Source organism: Vombatus ursinus, unplaced genomic scaffold (assembly GCF_900497805.2).
Source record: "Vombatus ursinus unplaced genomic scaffold, bare-nosed wombat genome assembly UNPS02014777.1, whole genome shotgun sequence".
Lineage (NCBI taxonomy): Eukaryota > Metazoa > Chordata > Mammalia > Diprotodontia > Vombatidae > Vombatus > Vombatus ursinus.
In genome coordinates this window covers 419,130-426,021 of record NW_020954555.1, presented here as the reverse complement: position 1 = coordinate 426,021, position 6,892 = coordinate 419,130, and positions in this window count along the sequence as shown.

The following is a 6,892-nucleotide window of genomic DNA, read 5'->3' as shown; positions in this document are numbered from 1 at the left end:
ATATCATATCATATCATATCATATCATATCATATCATATCATATCATGTTATATTGTATTATATCATATCATATAATATTATATCCTATCCTATTATATTATATCATATCATATTATATTATAATATATCACATCATATCATATCATATTGTTGTTTGTTCTTCATTCTCAGAGGGACATTATATATTATATTATATTGTATTGTATCCTATCCTATCCTATTGTTTTATTTCATACCATGTCATATTATGACATATTATATGTTATATATTATTATATGTTACAAATCAGACCATTCAGGCCCAGAAAACTTACCTGAGGTCACACAGTAAATGGCCACATCAGGCCTTGAACCCAGATCTCCCAATGCCCTTTGCAAGGGTCCCTCACAAAGCTGGTTCTCTGGTTGTATTTCTTCAATGATTTATTCAAGTTGTTTTAGATTCAGAGGCCTCAAAAACCCCATTTAACTTTTTAATGGAACAAAATATGCAAGCAAGGAGAGGCAGTTTCATTCTGGCTGTTGATAAATGAAACAGAAAGTCTTGCAGAATCCTGCAGTTAGAAGAATCCTTGATAATAGATCATTGAGTTTATCCTCCTTTCTCGAGGCAAGATGGTGTCCCAAGCATGGTAGAGAACTGTGTAGCCATGAATTTCTTGAAGCTTTTCCAAAAGGGAAATTCCAGGACCTTTTCTTGTGTCTTTAAAGACCAGCGGGCTCTTGACTGGGAACATTTAATCATTGCCATTAGATATCTGAAGAACTGTCGTGGGGAAGAAAGAGGAATTTTGTCCTGCTTGACCCCAGAGAGCAGAGCTGGCAGCAAGGGGGAGAAGTGGCAGCTGGGGGCTCCATAATGACCAGGGGCCAGGACTCAGGAAGACCTGAATTCAAATCCAGCTACAGACACTTACTCACTATGTGACCCTAGGCAAGTCGTTTCTCCTCTGTCTGCCTCAATTTCCTTAACTGTAAAATAGGGATAATAATAGGCCCACATCCCAGGGTTGTTGGGAGGACTGAATGGATACCATATTAAGCTGTGTTTAGCATATTGCCAGGCAAATAGTTGTTGATGTTTGTCCTTAGTTTTCAAGAGGACCGGTGATGTCATGGGGTGATGTCTTAACTCCAGCCTCACTCTCTCTTCCTGAGTCATCCAAGTCCAGTGGTAGGACAGACGTCATGATGACTGGCGATGGCCCCGGACCTTGGTGTCTTTGATGTCTGACCAAGCTCTGAGCACTCCATAGCACCTGCTTCAGGCTGCCTTCATGGCCGTTGGAGCAAATCATTCTCATCCCCCATTCCACCAGAGGAAAGTCTTCGCATGCTTGGGGTTAGCACCCCCCTAACTCACTGGTGGGTTTGAAGCCCGTCCATCACCCTCCACCTGATTTAGTCTATTTGCCAAGATGGTTCTACTAGGGTGTAGGAGAATAATATCACAGCTTCTTGGGGCCACAGGTGAGAGTTGGGTGACAGGTAGACAGCAAAGGTGCATGAGCAGCCCTGATAAGGGCTCAGCAAGCCCTTCTCATTTCATTTCTTCCATTATAAGGGAGAACTACTCGACCATCAGAACTGTCCAGCAATGAAATGGACTGCCATGACAGGTGGTGAGCTCCCCATCACTAGCGGTGTCCAAGCAGAGGCCAAATGAGCACTTGTACGGGACTTTATAGAGACAATTCATAAAGGGGGGATGGAAGTTGGATTAGATGATCTCAGAGGTCTGTTCCAACTCTGAAATTTAATTATGTTATGATACCTTGTTACCTTAAGAGACCTTGGAGCTCATCCAGGCTGGCCCCTCATTTTATAATGAGGAACTGAGACCTAGAGAGGTTAAGGGACTGGCCAAAAGTCACACAATGTATAAACAGCAGAACCAGGATTTGAACCCAGGTCCTCTCACCCAAATCTAACATGCTTTCCACTATGCCACACTGCCTCCATCCTTGGCCACACCCACAGCGATGTTCTATATCACCTAAATCTCTCGTGACTTGCTTGGAAACCTTCAAGGGCTATGACCCACAGGATAAAATACAAATTCCAAAGTCTGGCTCCAACCTCCCTTTCCCAACTTAATTTCTTACTGTTCCCATTCACGCACAATCTAATACAACACAACAAATACTTATTAAGTGCCTGCTATGTGCCAGGCACTGTACTAAGTGCGGAGGATACAAAATAATAAAAAGAAAAACAGCACACCTGTCCTAAGGGAGCTTACGCTTTGACGGGGGAAGGCAATACACAGAAAGAAGCTAGGAAGGAGTCTTGGGGGGGGAGGGGGGAAGGGCACAGGGTACTCACTCTTTGCAGGAGGATGATGACGGTGGAGTGCAAACCAAGCAGTGAAGCTGGTAGGAGATGAGAGCTGGCTGAGCTTCTGGTCTCTAACCCCAACCCTAAATAATTCGTTTTAAAGGGAGACTTTGGGAAGGGCTGGAGGGAAAAGGTGACCGACGATACTGAGGAGGTGCTGAAGCAATTTCCATGGGGATGAGCTTATCTTGAGGTGAGGGGTGGTGATGATGGTTGATGTCAGAGCCAAACGATGCAGATGGTCGGACCCATCCTAGCCAGACTAGACCACCAGCTATTCCCCACTGTCATCTTGCAGTCTTCTCCTTCTGCACTTCTCTATGCTTAGAATCTTCAGCTCCACCTGGGGAAATCCTTCTCTTCCCTTAAGGCTCAGCTCTGGTGCCATCTCCTCCAGAAAGGCTTCCCCCATCCCCTCACCTTCCCAGCGAAAACAATTTCTGCCTTGTCATATTTTCCTAGATCCCTTTGACTGGCACTCTCTTTTTTTTCCCTATCAAGATTTACCTATCATACATATCTGCGATAAGCTAGGTATGGTATCCCTGCCTCGTCTCCCCCAGTTAGGGTGTAAACTCTAAAAAGTAGTCCCTTTCTCATCTTTAGAGCCCCACAACAGAGCACAGTCCCCTCCACAAAGTAGGGACATAATTAGTGAAGGTCATCCAAATGACCCTCCTATTCAATCAATACTCATTCAATAAGGAGGTATTAAGTATCTACTACGTGCTGGGCCCTGTGCTAATAGTTGCTGGAGATACAAATGCAAAGAATGAAGCAATCTCTGCTCTCAAGGAGCTTACAGTCAATTGGGAGACACTAGGTCTATCTATCTATCTTCCTATCTATCTAGTTTATCTGCTTTTCTCTCTCTCTGTCTCTCTCTGTCTCTGTGTGTGTCTCTCTCTGTTTGTCTTTCTCTGTCTCTGTGTGTGTGTGTCTCTCTTTGTCTCTGTCTCTCTCTCTCTGTGTCTCTCTCTCCTTATCTATTTTTTCTACCTAGCCAACTCTGTATCTTGGCACCATCCTGGCTCTCTTCTGAATGCTCTCTAGGTGGTACAGTGGATAAAGCACTGGACCTAGAGTCAGGAGGACCTGAGTTCAAATTTGACCTCAGACACTTACTAGCTGGGTGACCCTGGGCAAGTCACTTAACCCTATTAGCCTCAGTTCCTCATCTGCAAAACGAGCTGGAGAAGGAAATGGCAAACCACTCCAGTATCTTTGCCAACAAAATCCCAAATGGGGACAGGAAGAGGAGAACAACCGAAGTATCTAGCTAGCTAGCTATCTTGGCACTATCCTGGCTGTCTTCTGAATACTCTCCAGATTAGCTAGCTAGCTAGCTAGCTAGCATCTATCATCTATCTATCTGCAGATAGAATCCATTTAAAGACAATAAAAACAAATAAATACAGGATATTTTAATCTGAGGTAGTGTGCAAGGAAGGGCACTGGTAGTCGAGGGCATTAGCAAAGGCTTCACACAGAAAATGGTCCTTGAGTTGTGTCTTAAAGGAGTAGCTGCACTCTAGGAGGTGGAGGTAAGCGGGGCGTGCGTTCCAGACATGAAGGGCCAACCATGCAAAGACCCAGAGACGGGAGATGGAGCGCTGAGTATGAGGAAGAGAAAAAAGACTAACTTGAATCACAGAGCGGGGGAGGGGGGAAGCGGGGGAGATATATAATGAGGCTGCAAGGCTAGGTTAAAAACCAGGTTGAGAAGGGTTTTAAAAGCTAAACGAGAGTTTATAGTTTATATTAAAGGTAAAGAGGAGTGGGGCAGCTAGGTGGCGCAGTGGATAGAGTACCGGCCCTGAAGTCAGGAGGACCCAAGTCCAAATCAGGACTCAGACCAAACACTTGACACTTACTAGCTGTGTGACCCTGGGCAAGTTACTTAACCCCAATTGCCTAAAAAAAACAAACAGACAAAAGAAAAAAAAGAGGAGCCAGTGGAATTTACTGAGTAGAAGGGTCACTTTTTTTGTTTAGGAAAATCACTATAGCCCCCATGTGGGGGCATGGACTGAATTAGAGACTTAGGGAAAGGAGTCCGTTTGGAAGGCTGAGAGGTGACAAGGCTCTGAACCATGGGGGTGACTGTGGGAGTGGAGAGAAGGGAATAAAGGGGAGAGATGTCACAGAGGTAGAAATGTGGAGAATCAGCAGGTGACAGAGGGAGAGAGGGTAGCCCAGGATGATGCTGAGATCCTGAACCTGAGAGCCTGGGAAAATGGTGGTGTCTTGGACAGAAATAGTGAAGTTTGGCAGGGAGTTTGGTTTGGGGAAAAGACGATCAATTCTATTTTGGACACATCGAGATTGTTATGTCTCTGGGTCACCTAGTCAATTCCAGGACAGCAACAAAACCTAGTGGTTGCCTGTTACCGATTGGCATTTCAAAGTCTTCATAGCATCCCTTCCTACTTCTTTGTGGAGGTGGGGGACTACGGGTGTGTACATTGTTAGACTTCTTTTCAAAATGTTGCTTAGTTTTACTGAACCAATTTATTTTTTGTTATAAAAAGTTGTACTCTGGGAAGAAGGGAGGGGAGTGAGTCATATATTGGGAAAGGCAGGTGATATAAAAATTAAAGATAGCAATAAAATTTTATTTTGAATAAACTCTTCTCAGCCTGGCTCCTTTGCATCCTCCCAGGCCTCTACACACATTGCTTCTCTCTCCCCATTCATTCCCTCAGGCCCAACGGCTCAGTTGCTGCTGCTCATTCACCATCTCCTGCCTCTGTCTCTTTGCCCAGGCTGTCCCCCAGGCCTGGAATGTTCTTCCTCCTCCTCTCCATTTCTCAGAATCCCTGGCTTCCTTCACAATTCTGCTCAAATGCCACCTTTTATGTCAAGGGTTATTCATCATTTTTTGCATAGCGGCTCCCCCTCTTTGGCAGTTTGGTGTAACCTATGGATCGCTTCTCAGAAGACTGTTAAATGCATGAAGTACTACACATAGAGTTATGAAGAAAACCAATTATATGAGAATACAGTTATCAAATTAAAAAATAAGTTCATGGACCCCAGGTTAAGAACCCTGTGTGCAATAATAATAATAATAATAACTAACATTCATATAGTACTTACTATATGTCAGATACTGTGCTGAGCTCTATACAATTATTATCTCATTTGATCCTCAAAACAATCCTTTAAGTTAGGTGCTATTATTGTTATCCTTATTTTACAGATGAAGAAACTGAGGCAGAAATGGATGGATTCCTAAGGTCACACAGCAAATAAGTGTCTGAGGCTGGATTTGAACTCAGGTCTTCCTGACTCCAGGCCCAGTGCTCTAACCACTACACCACTTTTCTCGCATGTGAGAAGAGAGTTTAGAATAGAGGATTTCAAAGGTCTTTTTTTAGGTCTAAACTCTAATCCTATGACCTTTCTAGGCCTCCGTCACTTCATCTATAAAATGGCCCGCTGCCACTGCCTTCTCAAGGGAGGAGATGGCACCTTCCTTCAGTCTACTCTGTATTTATCTTCTATATAGCAAGTTATGAACATATATCTTGTATCTCACATGAGATACATATATCAAATCTTACCCGAGAATGTAAGCTCCTTGAGGGCAGGCACTACTTTGGCTATTGCTTTATATCCACAGTGCTCAGCATGTGGTAAGCTCTTATTAAATACTTGTTGACTGATTGATCTCGATGTGAATGGGTATCATTTAAATTCAGTTCCGTCTATAGTGCGGAAAATATTTCTTACCTTTCTTTCCAGCTAACCATCCCAGTGCAAATAAATAAATAAGAACATTTCAAGTGGTCTGTGATGAAAGAAAAGGAAATATTCTTGGTGTGTAATATTCTCATTTCCCCGCTAAAGTCCTCCTCTGATGCCTGATCACAGCTCTATAATGACCCTAGGTTCCCAAAGGCAAGGCTGGTGGACCAAAGACTCTGGCAGGCCCAATCCAGCTGGAAAGGCTCCCAGGCACAGCCAAAGACAGCCTGTGTGCCCACCCTCAGAGAATTGGCCTCACTGACTGCCAGGAGGCTCGTCAGCAGAAGGCTGGCCACTGGAGAATGGACTAATTTTTTTGGCTACTGCAACTTAGAAAACAGTCTTGCAAAGTGAGGATGCACTGCAACCTGCATGAGTGGGTGGTGTATACGCCACCAAGTCCCATATTCATGAAGCACTAACATCATTCTATTACTATGTCTAACTTTTCCTTATTCTAGTACTCTTTCTTATTATTTCCCCACCGCTAGCACTCGCCTGTATTAAGAATTATCCAAACCAAAAGAGAAGAGATTGTGTATATAGATCGTGAGCTCCTAGAAGGAAGGGTCCATTTTCAGACTTATCTTTGTATCCCCAGCACATGGGGCAGGCAGAGCGTTAGACAAAGTTGGCACTTTTCAAATGTGTTGTTTGGAACTGATCATTTGGGCCGCCATCTTAAGTGGCAATGTTCCTAGAGACCCTGATGACTTTTTTTTTTAATTAGGCCAAGATGTTTAAAACATCTTGGTTTCAGGGCCTGATATTGTTTCCTGGGGCAAATTGAATTCCCAACTTTCA